General features: G+C 41.6%; 1 protein-coding gene across 6 annotated transcripts in view; it reads right to left on the bottom strand.

The window, feature by feature from the left end:
- The window catches only part of SMAD1 (SMAD family member 1), a 74,279-nt gene extending 53,418 nt beyond the window's left edge, over positions 1-20,861 (bottom strand). For 2 of the 6 annotated variants that reach the window (XM_078069278.1, XM_036077773.2), the window contains exon 1: positions 20,575-20,861. The gene's annotated coding sequence lies outside the window, so the exon portion shown is untranslated. Of the gene's footprint in view, positions 1-214; positions 236-8,568; positions 8,590-19,391; positions 19,670-19,752; positions 20,053-20,574 lie in introns of those variants that run through there. The other 4 variants (XM_036077777.2, XM_036077771.2, XM_036077772.2 and 1 more) reach the window with 4 other exon arrangements.
- Positions 20,862-21,588: the final 727 nt, after the last annotated feature.

Here is a 21,588-nt window from a genome sequence, read left to right as displayed (position 1 = left end):
CTTGAAAGCCTATTTTTAGTAGTAATGTAATTACGCAGTACTACCACCTTAAAAACACGTGCGCTAACAGCCAGTTTCCCGGTCTCGCAGGTGTGACATGACTAGCAAGAACTGCAGTGAGGTCTCTCAACAGTGTCAACCGAGTGGGAAACTTTGGAATCAAAAAGGAAAGGAGTAGCAACATGTAGACTTTGAATAGCAGCTTCCCACTTACCACTTGTAAGTTCACTGCAAACTGTGATTTCGGCCAGATAATTTCAAAAGCAGCATCCCTTTGATGAAAATGAAGCATGGAATTTATGGATGTCACAATTACTTGAGACTTTAAAGAGGACAGGGCTCTAGTTTACATATTTAGGTGTGCCAAGTACACTATTCAATACATCTTCCACTGTGTTAGAAAATTCTTGAAGACGAGAATGCTCTCTGGTTCTGTTCTGCATACACAAGTCCTTCCATCCTGACAAACCTAGGCTGCTTATGGGACAACTGGTCGATTTTCCCTAGTCACAGAAACTCCCCAGAGGATGGCAAGTGTCGGCTGTGTTTTGTTTCATGAGATGATTACTTGTTAAGTAGACTGAAGGCACTTAGAAGTTTTCTTACTGTCCTCAACTTCAACAAACAAATCTGGCTTATTTGTACATCTCCTCGCCACTTCTTTAATCCCACTGAATCCCTGTTCTCAAATTCATGCTTGTAACGGAAGACTACTCTTCAGTTCATGGTAGCCTTTCAAGATATCCAGGTCCTAATTACCTCACCCTGATAAATGTCATCTGCATTCACCTCAAGACTGGACAGTCATTTGGCCTTCAAGTGCTCACTCCCCAAACACAGGAGGATTGAAGACCAGAGGCATTTTAAACTTTAATTTTGTTGAGTACAAGAAGAAAAACTCTACCATAGTTGTCTCTTGGAAAAAAGAAAAACACTCTCTTTGGGTCACTGTTAATGTAGAATAGCAATTTCACAGACTGCAAAGAATGCTAAATGTGGTAAATTCCCACAAGTAGTCAGTTATGAATGAGTCATCACTAACAAATGAACAAAATTATTCTAATTGCATTATTACCTTATGTAAGTATTATACTGGTTGTTTTTACAAACATTATCTTACTGATTTCTACAGCAATCCTTCAAGCTATGTATCATTATCTCTATTTTCCTAATAAACCTGAGAATCAGAGGTCAAGTAACTTTCTCAAGACCATATTCTAGTAAGTGGTAGATCTACATTTTAAACAGATAACTACACAGAACAGGTGCTAGAGTCCATTAATCAGGTTTAAAAAAAAGTAATTCAAAATCCAAATTCACAGATGAAAATGGAGTAGGCTAGAGAGGAAAAAAACTGCCCTATTTAAAAAAAAATCCTGCTGTATTTCATTTTTTGGAACATATTTCTCCTTCCCCACTGATCTCACAGGTGCTGTTTATGACAATAAACACACATCTGTAGGGGTGAGCTGACATACACAAGGCAGGACAGCCTGAACCCTCTCCCTATATTTAGATCCTTCTGCTCAGCTCTTAATTGAATAATTTAATCAGGACCCTCTAGAAGGGAAACACATCCATATTCATCACAGGCATCAAAGGAAACATCTTTACAAGTTATATCCTTTTACAAACCAACATATGGTCTCACGCCATTCTCCCAATTGTTGAACTCCTCCTCTGGGAAGAGCATGGAATTTTATTTCTTTTTATCACTTGAAAAAATCACTTCCCTCCTAATTCAGTAAAACTGGGTGGAGGCCACTTCCTCCACAGGTGAGAGAAATAAAACTTGTTGATCTGTCATTGTCAGGAATTTTAAAGTTAACTATTTATTCTATGTACTTTCAAAATAGAAACAAAAGGCAGACTCAGTCCAAAATAAGAAATCAGGGCACATGTCCCACACTTTTAAATAAAACCCCTACAATTTTTCTGTCACTGTAAGATGTTTCTAAATGAGAAAACAAGGGCCCTTCCCTCGGAGTGAAAAGAGGCAGGCTGAAATGGTAGCTTCCACTTAGAAGCTGTACTCTGAACAAAACACCGCTCTGAGCTTCAATGTGCTTTTCCACAAAATTTTGATTCCATCACCTATCCTGCTGGATTGTTAACGAGGCTCAAATATGAACATGCAAAACTGATTTGAAAATTACAACATGCCAAAAAATGTAATATATTTTATTAACACAACAGCTTCACAAATAAGGAACTTAATTTGAATACTTTGTACATACAAAAAACCAAAGTTTCTGTCCTAGTTTTGTCTGTTCCGTGAAGTTCTAACTTTATAAGACATAAAGAAGGGGGGGCGGGAAGGAGGGAAAAGCACTGGGGACATGGCACTGAACAAAAGAGACCAAAAGCATATTTTTAAAACTCTGTGCCTTCATGAGACCTACATTCCAGTGGTCAGGGAAGGCCTCACGAGGAGGGTGCTATTTGAACAGAAGCCTAGAAAGGTGACAGGCTGAGCCACGTGGACAAGTGGGGCAGCACACTGCTGCAGGGGGAACGAGGCAAGGGGCAGGCGGGAGAGTGGAGGTGGGCCAGGTAACGGGGGCAGACCCACGGGGAGCCAACCCACGGACTTCCCAGCCTGCACTCTGAACTGAGCTGGGGACCACGGGGGAGATGTGAGCAGAGCTTGACAGGATGAGCACGGGTTTGGCCCCCTGAAAGAATAGAAGTCGGAAGCAGTAGGAGTGGTGACGGCTGGTTGTGGTAGTGGCAGCAAGAGCGAGGGAGACCAATTAGGAAGCTACGGCAATTGTTGTGGTTGGAGAGGGTCAAAGGTTTGGATCAGTGTGGCCCAACAGTCAGATCCTGGATATATTCTGAAGGGAGGGCCATGAACAAATAACACTTTATTGCTGAAGTAAATAAAGAAAATAATTAACCATAAAGCTGGAGAAATCGGTTTAATTTTTAGACATGCAAAATCCCATATTATGGAACTATGAGGCGGAGTCTCTGAGGTGGGGTCAAAGGTCACTGGAGCAGTCCAAGAATCATCACAGGAGCAGGAGGGAGGGAGTAACGACTGGTAGCTGAAATCTCGCAGGAATGAGGGTGAATGATGGGGACCGGGGCAGTAAAGCACTAACAAGGAAGGAAAGTGAGAGGTGAAATCTGACATGATATTCAAAGCTGGGTGTTTCTATGGAGGACGGAAGAATGGTGTGGCGGTGGCAACGAACAGGGCCCCCGCTTCCAGGCACCATGGTCCTCTGTTATGAGAGAGAACGCCACGCCTTAAGACAGCTGCAAGGGAAGCGACATCCTCAGATGAACATACACAAGCATATTCATGTTCTAAATAACCCAGATGTCTAACAATAATGGAGTGATGAAATCAATTAGGGTACATCCGACAATGATGTAACTGTTAAAAGAAAAAAAAAAACAGACAGACTTTTATGTCTAACAGGGAAAGAAAACCATACCATAACTGTTCAGTTAGAAAAAAGTTGCAGACCAGTACATACAATATGGTTCCATTTCAAAAACACAAAGAGAAACAAAACCTGTACAGGTATAACACAGGTATATTTTTAAAGGCCTGGAAGGAAATGCACAAAACCAAGTAAGTGATTCCCTCTAGGAGTGAGCTGGAAGGAGGGGAGTGCAGAACATTTTTACTTATAACCAATTACTGTTTTCAATTTTAAAACCCAATAAAAATAAATAAAAACTGAAGAGGGTAACATTTATTCTACATCACTCTGTAAGACAGTATTATGACCAAGAGGTGGCAAGATTTATCTTTTTATAAAGAAAAAATAATTGACAGTGTTTCTGTACAGAGTGGAAATATCACTGCAGTGGGATTTTTTTTTTTTTTTAAAGATTTTATTTATTTATTTGACAGAGAGAGACAGTGAGAGAGGGAACACAAGCAGGCAGAGTGGGAGAGGGAGAAGCAGGCTCCCCGTTGAGCAGAGAGCCCGATGCGGGGCTCGATCCCAGGACCCTGGGATCGTGACCTGAGCCGAAGGCAGATGCTTAACGACTGAGCCACCCAGACGCCCCTGCAGTGGGATTTTTAAGAGAAATCTATTCCTGTATACAGAGTTGGAATATATGACTTAATTCCAGGTGAAGAGGTGAGCGGGAATGCACTTTTTTATTAAGCAAGTCAGCCACATCATCAAAAAATTTAATTTTATAAAATGCATATTATAACAAAAAATAATTTCCTTCCCATTCTAGCCCCTTAGTCCCCTTTCCATTAACAATTCAAATATCCTTCAAACTTTTCAATGCATGAATTTCTTACCCCAAAAAAGTTTTGTATTACTCAAAAATCTTCAAAAGCAATTTGGTCCTTCACTTTTCCAGCATATAAATCTGTTACTTGGAAGAACGAAATAGTTTCTAAAAATCAAAGTTTACACAATCACTGAAACAAACATTGACATTAGCCAGATTTCACTCTCCTCCGCATGACAATCAACGACAGCCTGTTTTCAATCTGCCAAAAACTAGACTGGACTTAACAAAGGTTCGCTTGGCCACCTCGGAGAAAAAACTGAACAAAACAGTAGCAGCCCTCTTCCAGAACAGGACAGCTCCCTCCAGCTAAGAGCTAAAAGAAGCAAATGCAACATCTCCCACTGGGTTAGAGGAAAAATGCTCTGGTTATAAGCAAGGGTAACCAACGGAATTAGATGAGAGCTGTACCATAAGTCCAGACTTTCTCTGCCTCAGTCACGGGTTCAGTCCGGTCCTCCATGAACTTTACCACAATGAGTGACTTACCAGTCAGAATGGAAACACCTAGCAAAGCTCTCAGAAGTCTTCGGAACCCAAATTCTCCTCCTTTAGACATTCAACTATTAAGACAACTTTAGTCTTCACTAATTCACTACTTAATTGAACAAATTCTTTAAGCGCTTACCACCAACATAAAAGTGCAGTAGAAAGAAAATTGAGTATGGTACAGTTCCCATCACCACCAAGCTTAGAGTTAGGAGGTATGTCAGTGAGAGATGGGAGAACCATCTTATATGATGACTGTGATAAGAGCCACACAACGTTTATCTAAGGAGGAACATACATACAGGGCAAATGGCCAAGAATCTATGCTGTTTTCTTTGCCACGACTACATCTCACATGCATCTTGGGCTTTGTTTTCTACCATGCAATAAAAATACAGATTGAGTTCAACTGATTGTTAAGCAGTCACATCAGTAGGAACAATAAAATGGATAATCCAAAGCAGCCTCAATAAAAATTAGCCACTGTAGACATTTTTCCAAAGAAGACATACAGATGGCCAACGGGCACATGAAAGGATGCTCAACATCACTAAGCTTCAGGGAAATACAAATCAAACCACAATGAGATACCACCTGACACCAGTTAGAATGGTTTTTATCAAAAAAAGGTCAAAAAGGCAAGAAACAAGTATTGGTGAGGATATGGAGAAAAAGGAACCCTTGTGCACTGTTGGTGGGAATGTAAATTGGTGCAGGCACTATGGAAAAGAGTATGGAGTTTCCTCAAAAAATTAAAAATAAAAATACCATATGATCCAGCAATTCTATTACTTGAGTATCTACCTGAAGAAAATGAAAACACTAATTCAAAAAGATATATGCACCCCTATGTATATTGCAGCATTATTTACAATAGCCAAGATATGGAAGCAACCTGTGTCCAACTATGGATGAATGGATAAAGATGTGGTACACACATATACACAGTCACAGACACACACACACACACACAAATACTACTCAGCCATAAGAAAAGAATGAAATCTTGCCATTTATGACAACATGGATAGACTTTCAGGGTATTATCCCAAGTGAAATAAGCCAGACGGAGAAAGACAAATACTGCAAGATGTCACTTCTGTATAGAATCTAAAAAACAAAACAAACAAAACAAAACCCAGACTCACAGGCACAGAATAGACTGGTAGTTGCCAAAAGGGAGGAAGGTGGGGAAAGGGGCAAAATAGGTGAAAGGCATTAAGAAGTACAAACTTCCACTTATAAAACAAATACATCATGAGGATGTAATACACAGCATGACAGATACAGTCAATAATATTGTCGAATTACTATGTTGTACACCCGAAGCTAATATAATATTGCACGTCAATTATACCACAGTGAATTAAAAAAAATTAACCACTGTTTTTGGAATGTATTATACTTTATCAAAGAAAGATTTTAATTCCTTATCACAGTTTGTTTACATTAATATTATATACCCTGAGAACACAGCAAATTCTAAAGAAATGCCTGTTCAAGATTCAAATACCGCTGTGGAAAATCTCTAAGTGGATGATGCAGTCAGTTAACTAGAATGGTTTTATTATAAAAACTTACAAAAACAAACCTATTTTGTCATACAAATCTCTCCTCCTCTTGAAATTCTGACTGTAGGCAAGAAACAGCCTTAATAGAACATCTGAAACACACCAATTTGAAGACTCAACAAACTCTCATCACCATCACTACCAACTTCAAAAGGAGGGAGTTGTCATGCACGGGGTTCAATGGATGACATCATATGAGTGCATCCATGGTCTCCATCAATTTTCAACACAGCTCAAGTATTCAAAAAGAATCAAAAATCATCCTCATATCACCACCACCACCATCACCACTCACAATGAAGCACCAAGCACTGTTCTGATACTTTATACCTACTGCCTCTCATAATCCTTACAAGAATCCTATAAGGACTATTTTAGACATGATGAAACGGAGGTACAGAAAGGTTAAGGAGCTTGCCAAGGCAACCAGTCTACCACCCTGCTCCTCCTAAATAACCTCCTCCTGTGTCTCATGCATAAAGCAGAAGGACTGGTAAGCAGGGATTTGCTTATAGTTTTATTTTAATCCCTCCAATTCTTCCCTTCCCAACTTATTTTTATTTTCATTGTTCTTTCCTTCTTGATAACTTCCCACTTTCCTAGAACATGGGAAAAACCAAGAGTTTTATTATCAGGGCAGCAATGACAAAATTAAGTTCATTTTAATCTTAAGAGCCCAAAATAAGGATAAAAAGTCATAAGCTACAACTCAATAAGACATAAGGAAATTGCACCATGGCTTCACACCAATAGACCATATATGTTTCCAAATCTTAATATTCTTTTCTTTTATGTCTGTGGAACATTAAAATTAAACTCCTTTGATGAAATGCATTTTTTTTACATTCTCACTGATTATTCTTAGGGTTCTTCACTGAAAACATAAAACTACTGGCTTAAAAAAAATAAGCCAGTAGTTTTGTTAAGGTAATTTTCCACTCAGGCAAATGTAGAGATGGAGAAAATGTATAGGTAAAATATTAAAATATTCATTTTAATGGCTAACACACAGCTGACAGTCACAATGCTATCTATACATGATGGCAAAAATGAATACTGTGAACTCTGGAGGATGTGGGTGAGGGAATGAGCAGCAGAGGGGAAGATAAAGCAAACCGTGTACCGGCATGGCAGTAACATCAGCTGGGGGCACTACCCCTTCAACTCTTATCTGCCTCATAACCCCCCCCTTCCCCCCCCTTCATGTTCTGTGGCAGGGTTTCTCAATCTTAGCATTATGGGATGTCAAGCAGCATCCCTGCCCTCTACCGACTGGATGCTGGTAGAATCACTCTTGCCCTGCCTCCCCTACTTGTGACAACCCGAACTTCCTTTTCTCCTTGTAATCTAAATGCCTCAGGCCTCAACACCTCTATTTAGCTCCACTTCTAGACACTAGGACACAAGGAATTACTGATCTCTTCAAGAATGGACAAGAGAAAGAGGTCAAACATACACATCCTTTCTTCCTCTCTCTTTTTCTCCTTAAACAAAAAAAAGCAGGGACAGTGGAGCCTGGGTGGCTCAGTTGGTGGAGCGTCTGACTCTTGATTTCAGCTCAGGTTGTGATCTCAGGGTCGTGGGATCCAGCCATGGGTCAGGCCCGTGCTCAGCAGGGAGTCTGCTTGAGATTCTCTCTCTCCCTCTGCCCCTGCCCCCACTTGTGAGCTCGTGCTCTCTAATATAATAAATCTTTAAAAAAAAAGGGGGGGGGCAGGAACAAAACAGTCAATCGTCAGAATTAACTGGTATGGTTTGAGCACCTACAACGGGTATTACACAGGGTCAAGTGCTGCTGGGTATAAAAGACATAGTTCATACCCACAACGAACTTAAAATGAAAAAATTCACTCATCAGGTACCTACTGTGTGTCAGGCCAAAAGTTCTTAATGCTGGTAGACATTAAACTTGCCCGTAATAATTTTATAAAAGCTCCCCACCATAACCCTTGAGTAGAATCCCCTAGCGGCAGGTCCATGGATTTCTGCGGTGGTTGTTCAAGTGATTTTAATGGGCAGACCAAGGAATAACAATCCTGTGATCATAAAGACACTGCCCGTTACCCCCAAGTAACTCAGTCGAAAGAGGTAATAAGAAAACCATAACAAAGGCTATTAAAACAAAGGCTAGACTAGACAAGCTGGTTTGTACTGTTCGTCAAAGTTACAAGATTTTTAGTGCAAGTCTAACATTTATGACCACTGATTCCCACCTTATCAAGTGTATAAAACATACCTTATGAAGTACAGACACACTCAAAAACTGCTGAAGGACAGGAAGCAAGAGCTCCACCAACTGCATTAGCTTTCTTTCTCAATCCCTTGATTTTAAAGGCTATCCCAATTATAAGAGAAATACCTTCAAAGTAAGAATATGTAACATTAGTAATGATGGCTTGTTATTTAACTTTTCTTATTGTAGTCTCCTCCTACTGATAGGATTGCTCCTTGGAGGCAGAAACTGAGAATACATTTCTCTATCCCTCCCGCAAATATAGCAGACACACAGCAGGAGTGCACAAGTTACTTGCTGAATAGATTTTACCGGCTTAACAAAAGGCAGAACCCCAGAGTGAGGCTGCACCTTCTTAAAGGAGCCCTTCCCGAAATACAAATCCACATCTCAGCCTGCACAATTTGACAAGACAGAACTCTTCAGTGTTTAAATGCAAATAAATGCTATAAATACAGTTTGTGTGCCAATCATTTGAATGTTAATCAACTTAATTTTGTTCACAGTTAACAGGAAAACATTTAAAACCAATCAAACATTCCCTCAAGCTTGAACAAACTAAATGGAAATCCTGAGCACACAAACATGAACACAAGGAAAATAAAGAGGGTGTTATTAATCATGCCAGACTGCAAAGCCAGCAATGGGCAAAAAGCAAAACAGGAAGCTGTAACAGATGAGATGGCAAGCCATATACAATCTGCCATCCTGGGTGTTCCAGTAGGGGCTAAATGCTAGCACAACATGCTCTGCATTATTATTCCCTTTCATGAAAAGCTACAGTCTCTGATAAAATTAAGACCCGTTTTCCAGGCGGTCACCCTCCCTGTCCCACTCAGCTTTTAAAGAGTCTGAGCCTGACGAAGGCATATCAGTTCAGGGTTCCTACTCACAGTCACTCAGAAAAAGGAGGGGATGGGTACTGGCCTGAGTGGTAAGTGTGTAAGTGAGATTTAAAAGTCTTTTTCCCCCCAACTTTGAAATATTCACAGATCATCTAAGGGGCACCTGGCCGGCTCAGTTGGTAGAGCATACGACTCTTGATCTCAGGATTGTGAGTTCGAGCCCCACACTGGGTGTAGAGATTACTTTTAAAAAAAATCTAAAAGAAAGGAGATGGTGAGGCAGAAAATGCTGCCAAATAATTCTACTCTGGGGGCGCCTGGGTGGCTCAGTCGTTAAGCATCTGCCTTCGGCTCAGGTCGTGATCCCAGGGTCCTGGGATCGAGCCCCGCATCGGGCTCCCTGCTCCGCGGGAAGCCTGCTTCTCCCTCTGCCACTCCCCCTGCTTGTGTTCCCTCTCTCGCTTTGTCTCTCTCTTCAAATAAATAAATAAAATCTTTAAAAAAAAAAAATAATAATAATAATTCTACTCTGTCTAGCAGCTCGGTAAGAACTCCCTTAATGCTGAGGTAAGACCGAGTGTGCTTCAGTCAGGTATGGACCTCACCCACAAGCAGCAGATGTTTCCCTTACAGACAGCATATGAAAAGCCTTTTTTTACATCCATGATCACTGTTATCCTTAAGAGAAAATCTGGGAAATTAAATGCTGATGCCTACCTTTTAAAATTACTTTCATTTTATAAGAACGTCTACACGACAGGACCTTTCTCACTTTGATACCTTATAAACTAATCAACTTCAACAATCAAAACCATATTCCCAAGCCCACCACTGGGTCTCCTATAAGAAAATGCCACTATAAATAGAATCTAATGCTGCAACTCAGGTAGGAGAGAAAGAGGCCCATCTCATTATACTCTGTGAAGCACTGGTGTCCCTCAGGTTCATCAATCACGTCAGTTGATTGAGAAACCGCATATAACTGATAACCCCTAATGGGATGGGAACACCTCACAGTCTTCCAAGACTCTGATCCCAAAATCACGTCATGGAGAGGAGCAGGGTATGATCAAGGAAATAAGATGGAAAAAGCTTGTCTTTTATAACTCTGGCTTATATATACCATGTACCTCCCAGTAACTCCAGCTTTGCTTAGGCAGCTGGGAAATTCTGGCTTCAATGAAAAATAAACCAGTTTTCCCAGACCAATACTTCCTGGTACATAAAGAATAACACAATAAAGTAAAAGACATCATCCCTATTCCAGTGAGGAATCTGGCCAGGACACAGGAGAACATTTTTTATTAGTAGCTAGCATTTCATGTATTTTTTAATTGTCTGTTCACGTCCTTTACCAATCTCGTTTTTTAGGGGTGCTGTCTTCCTATTGATTTTAGAAGTTTCTTACATAGAACAGTAACTTGCTGCAAATATGTTACCTAAAAGGTTGTTATTTGTAAGTCCATGTTTAGTTATTTGTAAGTGTGTATTTGGCCACATAAATGCTGTCAAATCTATAAAATTTTCCTTTATGGATTCTGCCTTCCACATTTAAAAGGGCTCTAGAGCTGGCTATTAATTACCCCCTCCTGTCTCTTGATGAAATGGCACATATCAATCTCCCCCTTCCCTTCCGACACTATGACAAGAATCCATGCCAGAATCTTTCTACACTGAGTGTGTATTACTCCACTGGAAAAAAAAAAAAGTAACACTAATGAATGCTATAAAAAAAGCCACAGATAAATTTGAATACTTATCTTTAAAAGCTCTGGGCAATTTAAGTAACTTCTTTAAATCATTAAAGGGCGTTCTTCTCTTAGTTCAATTACTATATTTTTCGCAAAAACCTTTATCTGCAATTGTCAGGGAAATGCTCCATCTACAAATTCCCAAACTTGATATTTCACAATTTCATTACCAGGATTCCCATTGCTTAACTCTTCTCAATTCATTTAAGTCCATTAGACTCCTTATAACCTATGACCCCTTATCTAGATTGGATTCAGTACTGTTCTCATTAACGTTCTAGACTCTAAAATCACATTGATTTTTATAAACAGCTAACGTTTTCTGAATGTTTATTATGCCAAATCCTATACTGAGCATAAAATGCACCTCCCCTCTCCCCCATTTTAACACCTCTGAAACGAGGAACTTTACAATCAATGGTAAGTCATATCTAATTGACGGGGTTTTTTTTTTTTCCTCGAGTAGCACATGAAATAGTACAATGAAATAATTAGCAGCATCTTAATTAGATGAGATATGAAAGTATAATTCATTTAATCTTACTATCAATCCTGAGGCTGATACTATTATCTCTATTTTTCAGACAAGGAAAAGCGAGGTACCAAAGTGAATGGTAGCTCCCCCAAAGTTATAAAAAGCAAGTAAGTGGCGGGGCTTAGACTTCAACCCAGGCAATCTGACTCTAGAGCCTCATCTCTTAACTGATTTGCTATGGTAGGCCAGAACCATCTTTACCAACATTTCTCTCCAATCTTACTATCAGGTCATCCAGTTATTCTAGAAAGTAATAATTACCTAATCCACAGCCACATCAAACTTCCCACCAGGCTCTGCCCTTGCTGTTTAGGCTCTGAATTCTCCATAGACTCAGTGGCACACTACCTGCAATGGTTCTTTCAAAACTTCTCCATTATTCTTAAACTTCCAATACCATTTGCCGAGTCGCCCACCTCACCACCCCAGTAAGGGACTCGTCTCCCACACTACTGGGAAAGTCAGCACAAGCTGGCAGAAGCTCCGCCATCTCCTTTCTTCTAACTTGAGCCCCATCCTACTTCTCTCTCGGACAACTGTCCCACCTTACCATGGTTAATATGTTGTCACCTGCGCCCTAGATCACTCACTCCATCATCTTTAATTGCTCTGTCCATTAACTTCTTTCCTTCAACCTTCGGAATCAAAGAGATCGCATCTATTTTGAAATATAAGTCACTCGAGGGCATCTGAGAATCTACTTCTCATTTTTCTTTTTTTTTTAAAGATTTTATTTATTTATTTGACAGAGAGAGACACAGTGAGAGAGGGACCACAAGCAGGGGGAGTGGGAGAGGGAGAAGCAGGCTTCCCGCAAAGCAGGGAGCCCGATGTGGGACTCGATCCCAGGACCCTGGGATCATGACCTGAGCCAGAGGCAGACGCTTAACGACTGAGCCACCCAGGCGCCCCTACTTCTCATTTCTTAATATGCTCTGTGTCTCTTCACACCTGCATTCACTTGATTACCCTGACCTTTCCTCCTTCAACATGAGCCAACCATACAACATTTTCCCACTCTGAACCTACTTCTGGAATCTCTCTTCCCCAGGCTTTCTGGTTTCACTGCTCCTCTGACCCTACATCTTTCTTCCAATTTCTTCTTCCATCCACTTTAAATATACCTCTTCCTTCTACTAATTCCCAATCGTGGATTTCAGTGGAAGGCTCGACCCACCAGCTTTTTCCTTTCCATGGTCCTCTCAGAATACCTATCCACTCTTGGAAGGTCAACCATCATTTCCAGGAGAAGACTCCTGAGAATCTTTTGTGAAGCTCTGAGCCCTTCCCTAAGCTTTGGTTATGTATCTCCAACTTGCCGGTAGGACACTTCTACTTAGAGACTCCACCTTAATTTGACATGTCAATTCAATCTTTATTCCTTCCACAACCAGTTCTTCCCTATTCTTAAGAAAAGACTTTATTAATTTTCCAGCCACTCAGGTTGGAAACAAGAATACTCTCTGACACCTCTCTCCTGTTACTCTATAGTGAAATAACCACCAACCGTTTTTTTTTTTGCTCATAAAACCCATCTCTATCACATAGATAACTCAAATAGCTTTCCTATTAATCTCCTGGCATCCGGCCCTACCTTCTCCAATCGACACTGCATGTTCACCTTCACCGACTTCCCAATGCTTCCTTATTCTGGCACTGTAAGGTACTCAAATTCTCACCCCAACTTAAGCCTTCTGAACGTGTCTTCCCCCTTACCATACTGAGCCCCATCAGGAATACCCACTGTGGTGAGGTAGGGCTGCTCACTAGCCTCTACATCTGTGCCGTCCAATATGACCGTCACAGGATAAACACAGTTATGTTTAAACATAACGTGATTAAAGTTAAAATATCAACTCCCTTCAGTTGCACTGGCCACATTTTAAGTGTCACGAGGGCTAGTGGCTATTATATTGGACAGTGTAGATAGCAAACATCTCCATCACTGCAGAAAGTTCTGTTGGGACATGCTACTGTAGAGATTCTCAACACTCATGCCTAACTTCCTTGGTCTTTCATACCACTACTCTGCCTAGAATGTTCCTCCCTTCTACCTATGCAAATCCACATGTCCTTCCATACCACAGTGGTCCTCATGTGAGTTGTCTGCGTAACTTCTTATATGATCTTGTAACAACTCTTGCAATGTTGTTATACTTTTCCATTTTTGTGTGTCTTCTAATTATTGGACCACTCAGAACTAATAAATATTCAGAGTAAATGAAGCATATACTCACTATAATACTGAATCAAAATTATCAAATTAATGGTATACATAATATCCTTCTTCCATTAAAAAGGTATGTTTTCTTTCAATCTAAACAAACAAAAGATCATGTATTTAGCTAACTAAATGACTTAATTTAATGCCTAATTATAATACTTGAAAGATAATTAGTTCCCCTTTTTTTCTTGTGGTGTTTGAAACTGAAAGAAAAAAAACCTTAAAGGTCTGAAATACTTCCACTTTGCATAAGCACACCGCAAAGAAACCACAAAAGACAGACAAGGAAAGGAAAATGAATGAACGGTTTGAGTAACTACACCCTAACTCTCTGAGATTATAGGAAAAAATATCTATTGTACGGCTACCCTAAAATTAAGGAGAAACTACAAATAAAGTATTTAAAAATTATGTATCTAAATATATTTTTGAATCAATAGCTAGACCCTTCTATCCTCTTTGCAAATATGACATAGTGAATATTTATCTATATTCCGAGCTCAACAGCATATAGACGCATAACTGCTGTGTATGTATGTGTTCTTTAAATTCAAGATTATTGTCTCAAGAAAAATAATTAAGAAACCAATCCACCACACCATAGATCTGGGTTCCTGACAAGGGAACAAGGCTCCTTATCTGAATACTAGAACTGAGCAGAGATTTGGGGGAAATGGCCAGGTAAGGATTCCCTCAAACTTTCAAAAGCGGGATGCTTTATTTTCAAGCGGGAGTCTTGATTTGAGTTCTGATTTGAGCTTATAACAAAAACTATAAAGATGTAAAACTGCTCAAATACTGCAGTTCCCAGTATCTTCCTAAAACTCTGATGTGATCACTGGAGTTGAACTATTTATGAAAGTCTTGGCTTTTTCTGTCTGAAAACAGCCCCTCTTACATAAATGAATGTTCTACAGGCTGTTCGTTTCTGCAAATCAGCCAGCAGCACCTGTAAAATGTTACTTTTTTACCTGATAGGACTTGTTGTACATCTCTAAAACTGACTCCATCTTAATAACGCATACCAAAATGAAGATTTTAATTTAGATTTTAAGTAATTACATTCATGCTACTTAGCTTTGTTTTTTTTTTTTTAAAGAAAGTTACTCTGGAGTAAGTGTTAAAAATTCTTCAGCTATTTTTGCTGCAAATCAGATGACAGATCACCACTATCTGCACTACCAGGTAACAGCAGAAAAGGAATATAAAGAGCCAAGAGATTTCAGTTTGGAGGAAAAAGGTGATGCCCTTATTTGTTATCAAAGCATCCCCTGCTAATCTTGCTACAAAAAATGAAACTAGAGCTTCCAAGTTGTTGAACACATCAAAGTGCTAGGAGAGTGGCAAGCCTGGAGAGGACACAGAAGCTCCTCACCCCTTCCTCTGTACCTTCCCCTGTGCCCTTCTTCCTTCTGCTGTTCCTGAGCTGAATCCTTTATAATAAACCGGTAGTCTGGTAGAGAAAGGGAGGAGGAGAGAAAGAAAGAAAGAACAGTAAAACCACATATAGAAGTACCGTTACAGAGAATACTTCATCAGCCTCATTTTATGACTTAATATCAAATTCCTCTACCTCCTTGTAGGTAAATTATCCTTCTTCTCCTCATATCTTTCCAATTCTCTCCCTAATACCTGCTAGCTCCTTCCTTAAATACTCTAAACCTTAGCTTTTGGTTAAGAATGTAATTTGCTTTTGAGAGTCAAGAGAGAAAATTCGTAGAGCAGAACTGACTGATTTAATTTGATCTTGATACAATCTTAGATCTCCCATTTTCTAGCAAGGTCCCATTGATTAAATGAGACATAGGGCTTTTCCTTTCCACCTCTACAATGAAAAATATCAATTTTAATCTGTAAAAAATATCTCTCTCAGATTGTCAAGACTTGATTCTTATTCGGCTCAATGTTAGGTACAAAAAAGTCGATGCCAGGCCAAAACTTATCCTTTCCTCCCCTCCCAAAATTACACTGGATATGCTCAGAGCAAAACCTTAGTAACACAATGAGCGTAGAAGGAAAGGATAAACAAATGAGAACTCAACAACTGTAAGAGTGGTCTGGGTTCTGGCTTTCCCCCTTCTACTCACTTAGGTGAGTGACTCCAGGCAAGTCGGCTGTTTTCTCTGGGCCTCAGATTGCTCAGCTTGATATGAACCAACGGGATTAGAAAATCTTCAAAGCAGCTTTTAACACTAAATATCTCTATTCTCTACAAAGGAAGTTACACATCTTAATGTTTATGAACGCACTTGGCAAGACTATTCCATGGATGTCCTTCACCTGAAATATCATGCAATTTGGGTACTTGTGTATACAAGCTCACCAGGGCATATAAACATTTTTGCATTGGAGGATCTTTGGATTGGAGGATGGGAATGAGCAGATACTGGATTCATGGTTTCATCAGATTCTTAAACAGCCTGACCAAAGAAAAAAAAAAAAAAAAGGGTTTAGAGTAACTGCAAGACTACAAAAAAGTAGACATTAAATGTGGAAAAAAAAATTCCAGGATTTGCCATGAACTATTTTCATCTCAAAGTACAAGATCTAACAGCTAAGAGAAGACTAATTTTGATGAGATAAACTGAACTACTAGAACTTTTCTCTTCACTACCATCAGCTTGTGATATTACAAGAAAAACACATGGGGAAAGTGGCAGGAATTATCCAGAAAAGCAGAGATGAAAATAATTCAGCACCGAAATGCCTTACTTTTTTGTCAAATTTATTCTTCCAATTATGTTCTGCTTAAATATGTATAATGTAAACATTATGCTTCTTCTTAAGCACTCAAAAGAAGACAGCCCGGAAAAGCACAACAGAGGGCAAATCTGTCTAAAAGCCTAAAAAATAAAAGTCAAGTCATGTCCATACTGGAATAGTAAAACCCAGCAGAACAATGATTATTTGAATATTCTAGACAGAAAAAGTATACATATAAATATAAATTAAAAAATATATGCATATATAGTTAATTAGTTAAAAGTGAGGCTCTAGAGTCAGACTGCCTGTTCATAACCCAGCTAAGATTATAAATCATAATCACTCACTAGTTATGTAGCCTGAGGCAAGACACTGAATCACCCCGAACTCAAGTTTCTTTGCCTGTAAAATGTGATAACAACAGTACTTATGTAAGTTTTGGGGTTTCAATAAGGTATGAGTATTAAAAATAAGCATACAGTAAAAACTCAGAAAAATATTAACTACATTCTAAACCAAATTAGGGTCTATGATAAATATGATCCAGAGAAAAATCAATCTCATTTTATCCAGTACTTCAATTATCACTTCCAGTTTTTTATTTTATCAAGAGCAACTAGTAGGTGGAAAAATTAATGATACATCCCTTACTTTTCCTGACCCCACAAACTCATTAGAAGTAGTAAGCACAGAAGTAGCTGAAAGAGGAGTAGAAAGGAAAAGCAGAAGTAAAGGTCCTAGAGCAGCACTGTCCAGCAGACCCTTCTGTGAAAATGGAAATGTTCAATATACATTGTCCAATATGGTAGCCCCTAGCCACATGTGGCTAGTGCTACTGAGAAGATGAATTTCAATTTTACTTACATTTAAATACCCATATGTAGCTATAGCTACCTTATCGGATAGCACCTCCCCAGATGACCCATAAACTGAATAAAGATTGCCAGAAATTTCATCAAAAAACAAGTCTTCTTTTCCTGAACTGTTCATACATTCAATTCAAATATCTTTGCTTTCAGTGGAGACCTGGTAACCGTGACTAGTTAAAGAAATAACATGCCAGCTGATCCATCAATACTGTGCAACTCAGTGTTAATGAAAGGATCAGAGATAAGAAGTACGTGGACCCTAAGAAGGTCCCTAAGGCCACGTTAAATTCAAGCTCACATGAAGCCTGATTCAGTACACAGGATCAAGAGCTGCAAAGGTCCTTATCAGAACCCCCAGTGCATCTGTCTCTCCCCTACCAAATGGAAAGCTACTTAAGACAATGCAGACTGAACATCCTTTCGTTTATCTTCAATTTCTTCAGAAATTCAGAGTTCTGTAGGCCTTTCCCTCTTTCAGAAACACTAGCGTTCCTGGGCAGCTCAGCCTTTCCACTATAAACAAAATCCATGTACCACCCATATCTGAAGTATAACGCCAGACTCCTGCTTAGCTGCCCCTGTAATATGGTTTAATTATGATGACTGAACTAATAGGCTGACATCATAGACTTTTACAGGCTGACCCCATGTCATCCTGATGTATCATTTTGCACCAGTTCAGTGCTGTAAATCAATTTAAGATCTCAAGCAGGTTGAAAAGGCTGGTAATGATGCTTTCTCTGCTGTCTCTGGAGACTCTACATTATACACAACTTACATTATTTATAAAGTCTCAACGATGCCTCCATTAGCCTTGTAAGACTACACAAATGAGATCTTTTATACACACAAAACTTGGCCTTGATTATGTAGGCAACTACAGCTTAAATATAGTCATCTAATTACACCCCAGTTTCTTCTTTTTCCTATCTAACCAAGTCATTAAATTTTATCTTTGAACCAGAATTACTATAAATCAAAATCACAAACTGAAATTTAGTTTTTAACTGATAAATTGCATGTGGGAAAATGGGATTTACTTAATGCTTTAATGAACTTAGTAGGAAAAAATTAAATTCCAAGAGCTGTAAGAGGTTAACATTTTTAATTGCCTAAAAACGGTCATTTCTCTAAAATGCAAAGGTCATCAGCTCTTCAAGGGTATAAAACCAATGGATACTACAAAAAGGAAAAATGTATTTGGTTACCTACCTGTGGTTGGAGGGGTCAAAACTAAATCAAGGACAAATCCCTACCCTCAGAAGAAACCCGATCCTGCCTGGATCCTCCAGAGGCTCTGGCATCACCCACCTCTAGAAAATCATCTCTCACGACCCTGGTTACAGTTTCCTAAGAATTGCAATATCATACAAATGTATACCACCTGCAGAGAAATATCAGATAACTGCAAATGGGAAAGAGAGGGAGAGAGAAGGACAAACACCTTAATCAGTTCAGCATACTGAGGCCTGGCACCTACATCAGAATAACAATAATGCAAAATATTTCTACTACATGAAAATGCTGGGGCCCTGAACCTGGGTCCTGCCTCGATTTTTTTGTTTTGTTTTGTTTTGAAATAGTGGTTCCAATACAGCTCAGCTACCTCCCATAAAACGTAAAGTGGTAATTATAAACAAGATGAAAAGTCAACATGGGCAGGGAACAGTTTTCTCATTGTTACTGAAAGTAGGCATGTTACCCACCACAGGCAATCAGAGCAAGAAATGCTCTGAAATGAAGGCATTCTGTGATTGAGGTGCCAAGAGTTTCAGCAACAGGATGACACACTGAAATCATGCGACTTCTGTTATCATTCCACACACTCTGAAACTTCAGATACAACGGAAAGAAGAGAACAGGAGGGCAAAGGAAAAGGCCGGCTGCCCCAGCACTCACGAAAACGATGCTTTCTCAAGGAGATGGTGCTGAGATGCGCCTCAATTTCCAGCAGGGAAGCGTCTTACTGGCTATCTTGCACAGTAGATTGAAAAATCGTATGCGCCTCAAAATAAACAAAAGCCGCAGCTACTGTAGTTGTAAGATCCGGCAGGCATTTGTTCTTCCTCCCTTCCTAAAGTACATCAAGGAAACGTTCTCCCTTTAAGCCTACATGTATATTAAGCAACTAGAAAAACAAGCCCACGTCTGTCTCTCTCACACCCACTCCCCCCGCCACCTTCCTACGGCAACCACCCCGAGAAACACTAACAAAGACAGAGAGCGGAGTAAATGAACAGTTGTTCAACAGCGAACTCACAAATACACATGCAGTGAGGCAATCGAATCCGGTAAAGGGAAAGGAATGAGACGACACTTGGGAGACGCACGGGGTGTAGGCGGAAGAGGAAAAAAAAAAAAATTACGCGCCGCCGCCAAGCCTTTGAATAAATTAGAAGGAATTTCGGTGCGAACTTTCCTTGACCTCGACCCCCAAGAGGCTCGTTGGGGCAGAGAAAGGACCCCGTCTGGGATGCTGAGGGGCGCGAGGTACCGGGTGTCCCCCTCGTGCCAGACCCGCTCCGCGAGGCGCCGACCGCGTACAGGGCAGCGCCCGCCGCTGCCCTCCAACTCCCGCAAGGGTCGCCCGGGCCGGCGCGGGACACAATGGGCCCGCGGGCAGCGCGGACGGGCCTCGGCCCGGCTGCGGAAAGGGAAAGAGAAACGGGGAGCGGGCGGAGGGGGAGGGCGGGAGGCGAGGTCCCGCCGCTGCCAGGGCCGGGGGCGAGGCTCGGGGCCGAGGAGCGCGGCTTCCCCACCGCAGACCCAACAAAGACGCGAGGGGAACCCCGGCCGAGCCCTGCCCGGTCGGCTGGGCGCCAGAGCAGGAGGAGGTGGCAGGTTCGCTCCTCGGAGCGGCCGGGAGGCGCCATCATGGGGGGGGGTCCCCCAGTCCGCCCCACGCGGGGAAGAGCCCCCTCCCCGCCGCGGCCCGCGTCACCGGCCCCGCACAACCGCGGCAGCCCCGCGGGCCCGCGCTTGCCCCACAAGAGGCGGCGGCGGCGCTGGAAAGCCCTGGGCGCCGAGGGAGGGCGGGGACGCGGCAAAGGAGAAAGTTGGGTTCGGGTCTGTTTCGTTTTACCGGGTTGGCGGCGCGCCCGTCCGCGCGGGCGCACGAGTGACCGGGCGAGCGGGGTCCCGCGGCCCCGGTCCCGCCGGCGGGGCGCTGCGCCGCGCTGCGCTCGCAGGGTCCCTCCCCGCGCCTCGGCCCGGGCTGAGCCGCTCGGCCTCTCCTTCCTCCTCCCGCCCGCCCGCTCGCTCTCTCGCTCGCTCCCGGAGCCTGGATTGATCTGGTCGCGCTGGCGTCAGGGAGTCGGAGCCGCCCAGCCTCCACTCCTCGGCTGCCAATACCCGGCGCACTCGCCCGCCCGCACGCTCGCTCGCTTGCTCACACGCGCACCCGCGCGCCGCCGCCGCCGCCGCCGCCGCCGCCGCGCGACCAGGGATCCTCTCCAAATTCCCGGCCGGTTAGCGCGAGCGATGAGCCGCGGGGCCAGTCACCCCCACCCCCACCCCCACCCCCACCCCCCGCCTGCGGCCCCACGCCCCATTTATTCCGAGGAGAAAAAAACAACTTTCCTCCTCCCGCTTCCTTTAGTCCCGGTGGAGCGGACTTGGTGCATTATCCTCAAATGAAGTTCGGTGTTCAGTATTTATTTTCTGAACTGCTCATCACCCGTCTACCGCGCCCTCCGAACCCTATCGTTAAACGTGGAGTGCGTTTTTGACAATTATCTTTCGAGGCTCCCCTTTTCATGTCTAGTTTCCATTGCCCTTCACTAACTTTCCGATGTTTTGCGAGCCCCGGCAGTTGCACGTACCCAGAATTGGATAGCCTGGTACTATTGCATGTGCTTATACCAAACCCCGAATCAATAAATGTGCTTTGTGCCAGTTCAGTATCTAATGATTCGAGTAGGTAACCTAGTTGTTCCAAATAATGACAGATGCCACAATGGAACTCAATTTTTGATCCAATTTCTACTATCTTATATATGACACCAACCCCCTAAAATAAAAACAAGCTGGCTCTCATCTAATCTGCATAGACATTGAACATATCTTTTTGTAAGAATTAATTTTTCCCTTGGCTAGC

This window comes from Halichoerus grypus, chromosome 3 (assembly GCF_964656455.1).
Source record: "Halichoerus grypus chromosome 3, mHalGry1.hap1.1, whole genome shotgun sequence".
Classification (NCBI taxonomy): domain Eukaryota; kingdom Metazoa; phylum Chordata; class Mammalia; order Carnivora; family Phocidae; genus Halichoerus; species Halichoerus grypus.
The sequence above is the reverse complement of the archived record's forward strand: the minus strand, read 5'-3'. Positions and strand labels throughout refer to the sequence as shown.